Below are 12,629 nucleotides of genomic sequence, written 5' to 3'. Positions count from 1 at the left end.
TGCCGCGTCGCTGCACTCTTCGATCAGTTACCGCTTTCACCTGCAGACGACACAGAACCCAAAAGGTTCCGTTTTTAGGCCCCCAAAAGTCACGATTGGCTGGAGGACATGGAGCCTCCGGGAGTAACAAAGACCTGCTCATAGAGTACAGACCCTCAATGGACGTAGCAGACCCTTCATGAGGTACAAGCGCCCCATCACACCCGTGCAGAGGTATAAAGAACCCCGTAGGAGATTATAAGACCCCCTAGAGATCTATAAGACCCCCATAAGAGTTGGAACCCCCTAAGAATATGGAGACCCCCATTTCAACATGGCAGTAAAGGACCCCCCTAAGATTATACAAGATCCCCCCTTTAAGAATTATAAGACCCCCCCAGTAGGAGACTAACCCCTCATGGAGACATGTAGACCCATGTGCACTTCATAAGCCGCGTGTGTACATAGGATAATGAAGGCTCCCCGCTGCCTAGCCCCTTTATACTTGCTCTTGAGGACTGCGAGGTGAGGTAGACGCTGACAAGCGGTGAACGAGCGTCCTCGAGGTATCGCGTAGTATATGAGGGCCGAAGTTAACCCGGTCCCGGTAGAGCTCGGTCACCAACAGGTCGTTCGTCCGTTATATTGCGCAGTGAGGAACTTCTGACAATCTGGGGGGGGCGAGGGTGGATTTCAGTTGCGGGACCCACCGGGCCGCAAAACGGTACTAATTATCGATGTCAGACACGGCTATCAGGCTTTCCGGATTACTACAAGAATCTTTGAGAGATATTGATCCTCGGATGCGCAGGTGACCAGTGGGGCTGGGGACAAGGATGGTGGGCAGGGTCCAGTGCAATTGCATGACAACTACGGAGCCTGTGTTCCCCAGCAGAAAATCAAGCACTCTGGAGACCCCCAAAGCCCATAGATGGCACCCCTAAAAGCCCTTCAGAGACCCAGAAGACCCCCAACCATTGGAACTCCCCAGTCAAATCCTTTTCATAGGCCCTGTCAGACCCCAGATTGCCATAGATGACTCCCACCAGAAGCCCTTCAGAAGACCCCACGAACGACCCCCACCCATTGGAGGACCCCCCAAGTAGAGTCCTTATACATAGGCCGGCAGACCCCAACAGCCATAGAATGGACACCCAAACCCTTCAGAGCAACAGGAGCCCCCCATAGACCACTGGAACCCCCAAATCCCCCCATCAGAGCCCTCCGTTCCTATCCCAACCTGCCGGTCGTGAAGGCTAGCCCTCTGTTGCAGACCAGTGCAGTCCAGGAAACTGGTTGCCCGGACGCGGTAGCTACGTGGATGGGAAACCACATCCGCTCGGAGCCTATCAACGGGACCGAGCAGTGTGGGGGTGGGTGGGCGGTTGGGTTGGAGGGCATGTGTCTCTCTCGCATCCCCCCGCCCCCCTGGGGGCCGCCCTCCCCCACCTGCCAGTGCTTGGTTGCGGCGCGTTTTCCAGGACCCCGATCCGTTGCCGCTTGGTGGTATCTGATGGCATCAGTGGTTGCCCACAAGAGAGAGCTTCCATTGGGACGCCCATGGAAAGACGCCTGAGACATCGGGAAACCTTATCAGACACCCATGCGCAGGCAGCGCGTTGAACCCCCTCCCCATCGCCCCATTGCCCCCATTCCAACCCCTTAGCCCCATTACGCTACGCCCCCATTTGCCCCAGTCCCCCCTATCCGCCTTCCCCTATCCCCCATTACCTCCTATCGCCCCGATCACCCCCCTTACCTCCCATCAATCCCATTATCCCCTGCACCCCATGGCCCCCATCAACCCCATACCCGCAGTGGGCCCCCTATGTCCCCGATTCCCCATGTACCCCAATTGCCCCATTACCATCAATACCCCCAATGCCCCCCTTACCCCATCGCCCTTTAACCCCATCTTGCCCCATTACCCCCCTTACCCCATGCCCCATTACCCCATGGCCCCCATTACCCCCATTTTACCCTATGCCCCATTTAACCCTCATCGCGCCCATATTGGCCCCCATCACTCCATGGCCCATGGCCCATTACTCCCCTTACCCCTTATCGCCCCAATTACCTCCATCGTCCCCCATCCACTCCATTATCCCCCTCAGCCCCATGGCACCCCAACATCTGCCCCTCCTTTACTCCTCCCATCAACCCCATTACTTCCTCCTATTACCCCCACTCGCCCCCTTACCCCATTGCCCCCATCACCCCATTACCCCCATCTACCCACCGATTCTCGGTTGCCGTGCCGTCGGCTCTCAGCACCACATGCCCCTATTACCCCCATTTGCCCCCATAACCCCAATGCCCCCAATCCCCCGCCTACCCCCATACCGCCCATTACCCCATATATCCCCCTTACCCCTCCCCCAGCGATCTTCGGTGCCGTTGGCCGTCTGCTACTCAGCGCCCACAGGATGATTTCGCTGATCAGGACGCTGCGCTACCATCTTGTCGTGGATCTCCAAGGGGCCGCCCAACACTTTTTGGCATTTAAAGCCACCTGTCGCTGGATCAGAGCCAGTCCAGGCGCACGGCCTGCACGAAACGTCTGCTGCCACGCTCGCACCTCCGTCTTCCTTCAGTCCGTGCTGCCGGGGCGATCATACGCGGTGGGTGGCATTAAAAGGGCGGGGGCGGTCCAAGGCCAGATGGCTCGCTCTTCGGCAGCCCCGGGGTTGGGGCTTGCGGTGGCCCGTATGGGTAATATGGGCTTCTGTCCCCGATCCATGCCCAGGGTGATGCCTATGGGGTCCCTTACCCCTCATGTAATTCCCATGACATCAAGGATGCTCTTGGAGTCAGCTATTGGCGTCCCTGCTCTCCCCCATCGTGATCCCATGCCATCATGGGGATGCTAATGGGGGCCAGCTATGGACGGCCAGCTATGGGGTCCCTGATGTGCCCCCATGTGATCCATTGCTATCAGGAGATTGCTATGGGGTCCCTTGGTGCCCCCACGTGATCCCATGTACATCAGGGAGATGCTATGGGGCCAGCTATAGGGGCAGCTAATGCGGGTCTCACCTATAGCGACCAGATATCTGTGCATACGCCAACCGCGATCATGCTGGTCACAAATGATTCTCACCATCCCGGTCTCTCCTAGCAGGGTCAATCGTCACGAATACTGAAGCCCCCTCCCACGATCTGCTGCGCCCTACCAGCCTCCCACGCTCCTCCCAATGGCGGCCCAGGCATCCCGTCCTTGGCCAGCTTGGGCGGGCATCGTGTGGCTGCGGCCGGATTTGGTGGCGCGATCCGACGGGCGTCCGGCGACGAGTACGCTGAGTCGGCACGGGCGTTTGCTGCGGGAGCGATGTTGCATGTTGAAGATAGAAAGGGTTATATGGTGGGCTTCGTTGTCCTGCGTATGTAATATGGCTGCGAGAGATATCCATTAGCACATGGCGCAGGTGGCTTTCATTGTCTGTGTCCCATAGGCTTGCCTAGAGTGACCTTTACACGTGAGCGCGGATAGTGTTACGTTGCCACCCTTACTTGTCATGTGCACTTTATGGGTGTCTCCTCATGAGTGAGAAAGGGGTAATGGGGTGGGCTTCATTGTCTGTAGACCTTATGGGCTGCAATGGAATAAAAGGGAGTTAATCGGGGGGTGGGCTTCCGTGCTCTGTGTCTTAATGGGGCTGGAGGATAAGGGGTATGGTTGGGCTTCATGTCTGTGTATCATGGGCTGCAGGATAGAAGGTGTTAATGGGGGGGGATTCATGTCTGTGTCCCATGGGCTGGCGAAGATAGAAATAGGTTAATGGGGGGGGCTTCGTTCTGTGTCTTATGGGCTCCGGGATAGAAGGGTTATGGGGTGTGGGCTTCATGTCTGTAGTCTTATTGGAGGCTGCAGATGGATAAAGGTGTTAAATGGGGGGTGGGCCTTCATGTCTGCGGTTCATGGCCTCGAGGATTTAAAGGGGGTACTGGGCGGGTGGGAGCTTCATTGTCTGTGACTTATGGGGCCTGCGAGGATATAAGGGGTTAGAGGGGGGTGGTCTATGTCTGTGACTTATGGGGGCTGTGAGATAAAGGGGGGTAAAGGGGGGTAGGGCTTTCATGTCTGGCCATAGGCTGTTAGGATTAAAGGACGTAACAGTTGGCTGAAAATCCGGAGGAATAGGCAAGTTTCATGTGTATCGTGTCATAAATTATGGAAGAGCTTCCAATGATTAAAGCGGCCACGGTAATGCGCTCTCTATGTGCGTAAACCTTGTCGGCGGCTTCTTCACAGGACTAAAAGGGTCACGGGGTGGCTTTTGTGACTGTGTTCTCTATGGGCTGCACATGTGGGATAAAGGATGAAGGCAGTTGATGGGGGTGGGCTTTGTGCCATGTCTTGTGGGGTGGGGGTGACCACTTTTGTTCTCCCCCAAATGGGGGCGGGGGTCCCACGTCCCTACCTGGAGTAGCGGAGGTACCACTGAACAGGACGCTCCCGCAGGACGAACGGTCCAACTCCTCCCGGCAAGCTGCAGGCGCCGAACTTGGGGGCAGCAGAAATAGGGGCAGGGGGTCAGTGTCAGAAGCCCCCCACCCCCCAGGGACCATCCCATTCCTCCCATTGTCACTAAAGGGCTGGTGATGACCGCCTTTAGAACTGCGCCTCGTGCAGCAGCAGCGACGGGCTGACGTCGCGCAGATCCAGCTCCTTCGTGCGCAGGAAATTGAGGATGGGGGCGAAACGGTGGGTCCCGGGCAATGAAATTCTGGGGGGGGGGGTGATTTTTGGGAAATGGGGATTGGGTGGGAAATAAAAGATTTGGGAGGAGTTAGTGGGAAAGATTATGGTGTGGGTTGGGGAAGATTTAGGGGGATTTGGGGATCGGAGGTTTTGGGAAATTAAAAGGAATTTGGGGATGGTGAGAATAGGTAAAATAAGGGAGAATTTGGGAAGGGGGCATGGGGATAAATGGATGGGGGGCTTGGTGGCAGATATTTGGGGGTCTGGGGGAACCAAGAAGAATTGGGAGGAATTTGGAGATGGGAGTTTTTAGCGGATTTTTTTGGGGGATTTGGGGAGATAGTATGGGGCTGGATGAGGAATGTGGGGTCTTTAGGAGATTCTGGAGGGTGAGATCCTGGGTTGGAGTGAATTTGGGGGATTTTGGGTAAATTTTGGGGTTTCATCCCTCCCGTCTCATCTCAGTGGAAATTCGGCCGGCTCGAAGACTGAAGGGGGTGAAACAGGGGATCAGTGCCCCCCCACAGCCCCCTCAGCATCAGGGACGACCCACGACTACCCCCACAAGCAGCCCCCAACACCACACGACCCAATAAGCCCCTACGAAATTGAACCAACCCCATAATAATAAACTACAGATCTTGAATGGAAACCCCAGTCCCTCATATAAAACAGCTGCCTAAGAATCTCCCTATTAGAGCCCCCCCCCCAAAGAACATCCCAACCCAATTTAGGATAATAACCCCCCCCCCCAGGGGGGGCTCTCTCTCTCTCTCTACCCCACAGCACCCTTCTTAGGCCCCTCATCCTCCCCTCTAAAGCCCCCTAGCCCACACACAACGAGCCCATCCAACATCCCGAGTATCCCCCAGCCCCAATATAACAACCCTCCCCCAGGACCCTTCCAGCCCCACATAAACGACCCCAGCCCCACATAACAGCCCCCGCCCCCAATACAACCCATCCCCAGCTCCGTTCCTTGCCCACATAAACTCGCCTCCAGCCCCATTAAAGCCCCAGTCCCCCACTTAAACATCCAACCTTCCCGCAGCCCCTCCTCAGCCCACATCAACAGCCCAGCCCAATAATGACCCCAGCCCCCCACTAAAACCCTCCCCCCTAGCCAATCCAACGACCCCCAGCCCCCCACTGACCCCCCAATGACCCCCAATATCGCCCCCGTCCACCTGGAGCAAGAAGGAATTCGGCACCAGTGAGGTTGCCGGGACGTGCTGAAACTGCGGACAGGCGGGAGTCAGCGGCCCCACAAGACGGCCCCCATAGAGGCCCCATAGCGGGGTCCGGGGGGTCGGGGCCCTCACTCACCTCCTGCCGCCCACGTTCAGCTCCACCACCTCCGCCCCCCCCATCATGGCCGCCTCCATGGCCGCCGCTGCGGCCGCGGCGCTTCCGGCTTCCGGCTTCGGGAGGAGCACTTCCGCTTTCGTTTGTCGCTGCTTCTGATTGGCCGTTCCGTGACACAAGTCCCGCCTATGAGTGGAAGGCGATTGGCCCGTGCGAACATCCCGCTCTGCGCGCTGATTGGGTGAGGGCCGTGAGAGGGGCGGAGCCTCCGGCGGGTGGCGCGGCCTCTTCTTAAAGGGGCCGAGGCCCAATTTGGGGTGGAGGGGAACACAACCCTAAGACCCCCCCCACCTTCCTCACCCAATCGAATGAGACCCCCTCACAAGACCCCCCCAACCCCCCAAATACCCCCGTGGGGTCCTCCTCAATCCCAAATACCCCAATTCCTTCTGCTCCATAACACCCCATAGGACCCTATAGGGCCCCATAATACCCCATAGGAGCCCATAATACTCCATAGGACCTCATAACACCCTATAGGACCCCATAATACCCCATAGAACCCCATAGGGACCCATAACATCTTGTAGGACCCCACATGGCCTTGTGACACCCCATAGGACCCCATAATACCTCATAGGGACCTATAACACCCCATAGGACCCCATAGGAGCCCATAATAACTCATAGGACCCCATAACACCCTGTAGGACCCCGTAATACCCCATAGGACCTCATAATACCCCATAACACCCCATAGGACCTCATAATACCCCATAGCAGCCCATAACACCCCATAGGGCCCCGTAACACCCCATAGGACCCCATAGGAGCCCATAATACCTCATAGGACCCCATAGCACCCTGTAGGACCCCGTAATACCCCATAGGACCTCATAATACCCCATAGGAGCCCATAACACCCCATAGGGCCCCATAATGCCCCATAAGACCCCACAGGCCCCTCCCCAAATAAACCCACCTGCTCCTTTTTGTGGGGTCGGTGTCTGGGCACTTTATTCCATCTGTACAAACCTCCCAGCGCCGGGGGGGGGGGGGTGTCCATATATATTATATAGAGAATATAGATTTCTATAGGATATTTTTTGGTTCATCGCCCTCAAATCTTTACAATTTCCCCCAAAATAAATAAATACATAAATAAATAAATACATAAATAAATAATTACCTCCCCCCATCCCCCCCCAGCTCTCTCTATGGCTTATGTGAAGTGCTCCCCCCCCCCGAAAGAGTGGTGACGTCACGGCGGTGACGCAATGGGGCGGTGTGACGTCACTTCCTGCGCGCCGTGCGTCGCTCCGCCCCCTCGTCGGTGGAGGAAGTGGTGGCAGGGGGGGGGGCGGCCGCGCGGGCGATGTCCGCGTGTTCCTGGACGGAAGCGGAAATAGCGCGGAGCCACGAGCGGAGCTCCTCCTGGAGAGGTTAATTAATAAATAGCGTTAATTAAACACGATCTGCGGCATGGAGCGATCGGGAGGAGGAAATGGGCCGGAGGGACGGAGAGAAAAATGGAAACGTGGGAAAAACGGGGAACGGGAAAGGAAGGAAAATGGGGTGAAAAAGGGGAAAACGGGGAGAGGTAAAAAGGGAGAAAGAAATCGAAGGAGAAAAGGAGGAAAATGGGGGGGAAAGTGGGAGGAAAGAACGGGAGAGGAACGGGAGAAAGGGAAAAAGGGGCAAAAATGGGAATTAATGGAGGAAAATGGAACTAATGGACACGGAGACAGGAGAGTGAGCCCAAAATAAACCGAAAACAGCCAAAACAACCCAAAATAAACACCAAAAAGAACCAAAACAGCCCAAAATAACCCCAACCCCCAGAAAATAAACACCAAAAACAGCCCAAAATGCCCCAATTCCCCCCGCACTCACCTCGTCCTTGGCCTGCAGGAGGAACTCGCTGCCGTCCGATACTTGTTGCCTAGCGGTAACAGTGGGGTCAGCGCCCCCCCCAAAATGGAGACCCCCCCCCATAGAACCCCCAAAACCCATGAACCCCCAACGCCCATTCCAAATGGACCCCCATCTATCTCCCCTTACATAACACCCCCCATGTAGACCCCTCCCATAACTCACACCTACACCCAAAAGACCCCCCCCCATTAAATCACCACCCATTGCCCCCCCCAATAGAACCTCCCCCCCATAGCCCCCCCTATATAACTACCCACTCCCAAGACCCCCTCCCCATAGACCCCCCCATTAATCCACCCCATAGACCCCCCCTAAATCCACCCATGCCCCCCACATAGAACCCTTCCCGCCCACTAGCCCCCCCCATAACTCCGACCCCATAGCCTCCCCCCCAATAGACCTCATTAACTCCCACCCCATAGACCCCCCCCATAAACTCCCACTTATGCCCCCCCAATAGAACTCCCCCCATAGTCCCCCCCTATAACTCCCACCCATAGACCCCATCAGCCCCCCCAATAAGACCCTCCATTAAACCACACCCATGCCCCCCAATAGAACCCCCCACAGGACCCCCCCCTGTAATCCCCATAGCCCCCCCCCATAACTCCCATAAGCCCCCCCCTCTTTCATAGCCCCCCCCATCCCATTAACCCCCTCCCCCAACTCAGTTTGAAGAACGTTCTTCTTCTTTTCTGTATTCACTGGCACTTCGCTCGGTCGCCATGTGGAGGCTCAGGGGGGGCTCCCGTTGTGCGTCCCCCCCGACGGGACCCTTGGCGTCCCTATAGAACGCAGCTCCCCCCGGCTCAGCACACAGTACAGGGCTCAGCCACACTTGGGGGGGGGCAGATTTAGATAATGAGGGGGACAGGGACCTCAAGGGGGGTTAATGGGGGAGATAGTTAATATGGGGGTGGGGGGATATTAATTAGGGGGGGACATGAAATATAAAGTAATGGGGTGCAAAATAGGGAGAACTATTGCACGGCAGGGTGGGGGAGGAAGGTCAGTTTGCGGGAAATGGGGGGAGAAAAGTCAAAAATGGGGGAGAAAATGGTCAATGGGATGGCTCAAGCTGGCTGACGGACCCCCCACCCAACCATAGGGTGTCCGGGGGAGCAAGGGGTTCGGGAGGTAATGAAGATTTGAGATTCGGCCATGACCAGAGAGGAAATAGGCGAGATCAGAATGGCTCAGACTTGGGAATTGGACAGTATCTTTGGGTAATGGGATGGTAGCACATTGGTATTGGGGAATGGGATGGACTGCCATTGGTATTATGGGATTGAGAAATCTTGGGATTGGGTCAGGGCGTATGGGACTTAGGCGAATGGAGTCCCATCACATCGGCGGAATGAGGAGGATGGTCTAGTTGGGTTAAGGCTGCCGAAGGATAGAGCAAATGGCATTGTGGGATTCTCTATCCTGGATCCTTCATGGATTTTCATTTCATATATTTATGCTTGGATCATAGATCCTTAAGGGGGTTGCACGGATCAGACGGCGATGCACCTTCAAGATAGCCACGCTCGGACGGCCAGATCCAATCACACCGGACAGAGCGCGGCAACTTCCTCAACGGACCGCTGGCGGTTGAGGCAGAACCCATAACCCATAACCCCCAACACCCCAATTGACCCCCTCACTTGTAATAAGGTCCCCTCATGGCCAGACCCCCGAGGTCCCACCACCCCACTCTCAAGACCCCTCCCACCTCCGAACGCTCCCCCAGCAACCCACATCCCCCGCCCCATAACCCCCCATCCCATAACCCCCCACCCCATAACCCCCACCCCATAACCCCCCAAAGCCCCCACATCCCATAGTCCCCCCCGCCCCACATTCCCCCCGCCCACATAACCCACCCCATCCATCTCCCCCCGCCCCATAACCCCCCCCCGCCCCATAACCCCCCAAACCCCCCTCCCCCCCCCCCATAACCCCCGACCCCATAACACCCTACATCATCCCCCCCCCCCCCATTTAGCCCCCCATTTTCCATAACCCCCCCAACACCCTCCCATTCCCCCCCGCCCCATATACCCCCCACCCTCATAACCCCCCCCCGCCCCATACCCCCCATTCCATCCTCCCCCCCCGCCCCACATCCCCCCAGCCCCCCCACTGTTTGACGTGCCGTTTTTAGTGTCCTGTCCACTTCTTAGTTCCGTAGCAGGTCCTCCTCGTGCCTGCACCGTTGGGCGGGCGGCGGCGAGCGGGGGGGTAGCTCAGCCCTGGCTGGGCCAGTCGGACCTCCCTGCCCTCTCCCGGACCCCCCCCAGGCCCGTCCTATGGGCGGTTTCACGACCTGGTTTGGGCCGTCTTTCCGGGCGCGGGAGTCGGTCCGGCGGGGGTCGGTCTATTCTCTTTCGGGAGGCGGCCGGGAGCGGGTCACCGGTCATCGGCTCGCGGGGGGCGGGTTTTAGCAGGGGGGCTGGGGGACCGAAACGATGGAAGGGGCGTAAAGGCGAAGGGGGAAAATAGGGATGCGGGGGAATAAAGGGGATGGGTGTGTATATAAAATGGGGGGGGAATAAAAAGGTCGATGGGTGTATAAAGTAGGAATACAAGGGAGGGGGAATAAAAGGGAGGGGGAAATAACAGGGATGAGGGGAATAAAGAGATGGGGGGATTAAAGGCATGGGGGGGAATAAAGGCTTATTGGGGGGAATAAAGGGGATTGTGGGAGGAATAATATGTTAATGGGGGAGGGATAAAGGGATGGGGGGGGAATACAGGCAATCGGGGGAATATAAGGGCGATGGAGGGGAGGAAATAAAGAGGCGACGGGACATAAAAAGGGAATGGGAGTTATATATTAGGATGGGGGGGAATAAAGGATGAGAGGGAAATAAAGGGGATGGGGGGAATAAAGGGGATGGGGGGGAATAAAGGGGATGGGGAGGGAATAAAGGACTGGGGGGACTGAGAAGGGCCATGGGGGATAAAGGGATGGGGGGATTAAACGGGAGCGGGCACTCACCGAGTTTGGGGAGGGGCGCTGATTCCTTTGGAGCGCTCACCGAGATCGGCCAAGTGGCTTTGCTGGAGGGCGGGGGGGGGGCAGCCTCATTTAGCATCCCATAATACACAGCCACATCCCATCCGACCCCACCCCAAAATCCCATCACACCCCAATCCCATTAATACCCATTCAATCCCATGAATCCCATGAATCCATTTTCACCCGACATCCCAATCCTTCCCATCCCAATCCCAAACCCCATCCCATTCCCACCAATCCCACTTTACTCCCAATCCCATTCCACATACCAATCAATCCCAGCCTAATCCACTCTCCAACCTAACCCACACATTCCCCCCCTATACCCGTGCTCCCCTCCTGCTCGCTGGACTTTCTGCCTGCCATCCATTTTCTCCCTCCTCTCCCTATCTTCTTCTCCACGATCCTCGTGTCCCCCTGATCCCACCCCCGTATCTTCCTACTGGCCGCCCCCATATTCGGGGGGCGCAGGCGTATGGGCTTGTGTGGTTCTGGATTGGGGTCCCGCTCCGCATGTCCCCCTCCCCACCTGTGAACTCGATCCTCCACTTTAGCAGGCGCTCAGGGCACGAAAGCTCCTGCCGACTAAAATCCTCCATCTCGCGATGGGGCTGGGATGGCATCGAGGGCTCGTCCCCCCCGTGGCGCCTATGCAGCCCCCGCCGTCATTTTTGCGGCGATTGTGTTCGATCGAGAATGATCAGGCCCCGGGCTCGAGCCGGGGAGTCCCCAAACTTGCGCCACAGCATAGGGTCTTTGTTTTCTGCTCTGCCTTCAGCTTTCTCCCAGCTGGTAGGAGGTTTTTTGGATGAAAGGGGGGTCAATGTGGGGACGGGCCCAACGTTTGAAGTGCTCCTATTGATTGGAGACACCCCCACCCCCTTTCCCCTCCCATTCCCCCCACCCCCCACTTTGGATTGCTCTGTCTTTGATGTCCACCCGAGTCCCATCGGGGGGTGTAGGGAGTCTTGCTCCCAGCCACCATTTTACTGGACCTCCCCCCCCACACTCCACCCCCATTCAAAATATAGGTCGGACACCCTTCTACCCCACTTTTATACTCCCGACCCGCCCATCATATTTTTATCCACTACCCCATTATAAATCCATCCCTCCATTTTAGTCCCTTATGATCTCCCCCATTTCCTATTCAGGACACTCTCCCATCTCATGATCCCCCCATCCACTTGAGACTCCCCATTCACATTCTACAACATTCTCGTACCCCCCTCCTCACCCATCTCTATCCATACCCCATCCAAAATGGTACCCCGTCCCTCCTCAATCTGGGATCAATCGGTCCCCTCTCTTGTATGCCCCCCCAATCCTATTGTTAGGACCTCCCATCCCATCAACATTCTCGGGACCCCTACGCCCACTTATCCTATACCCCAAACCAATTGTTCCCCCTACCATATTTTTCCTCCCACCATTTTAGTTTTTCCTTACCTGGTAGAGCTTCTCCCACAAGAGTCGAATCGTTCTCCCACGCGGCTCGCGGCCGCTCGAAATCGTCATCGCGAACGAGGACATGAGCGCTCTCCACCTCTCCACGCTGTTGCCCCCCAGCTTCCCTGACGCGCTAAGCAGCGCTACCTGTTTTCACCGTTCAGCACGCGATCCTGTGACACCACCCGTACTTGCCAGCGAAACTGCTTGCCACCACAGCGTCATACTAGCATAGCAACTGGAGTTCCCGGG

At 56.7% G+C, this 12,629-nt stretch overlaps 1 long non-coding RNA gene across 1 annotated transcript; it reads right to left on the bottom strand.

Moving 5' to 3' along the window:
- Positions 1–6,011: 6,011 nt before the first annotated feature.
- On the bottom strand, positions 6,012–7,926 carry LOC107307702. The gene is made up of 3 exons (XR_001552485.1): positions 7,880–7,926; positions 6,969–7,420; positions 6,012–6,172 (listed from the first exon to the last, which is right to left on the bottom strand). It is a non-coding gene; the product is annotated as an uncharacterized LOC107307702 (long non-coding RNA).
- Positions 7,927–12,629: the final 4,703 nt, after the last annotated feature.

The sequence above is a fragment of the Coturnix japonica genome, unplaced genomic scaffold, assembly GCF_001577835.2.
Source record: "Coturnix japonica isolate 7356 unplaced genomic scaffold, Coturnix japonica 2.1 chrUnrandom792, whole genome shotgun sequence".
Lineage (NCBI taxonomy): Eukaryota > Metazoa > Chordata > Aves > Galliformes > Phasianidae > Coturnix > Coturnix japonica.
The sequence above is the reverse complement of the archived record's forward strand: the minus strand, read 5'-3'. Positions and strand labels throughout refer to the sequence as shown.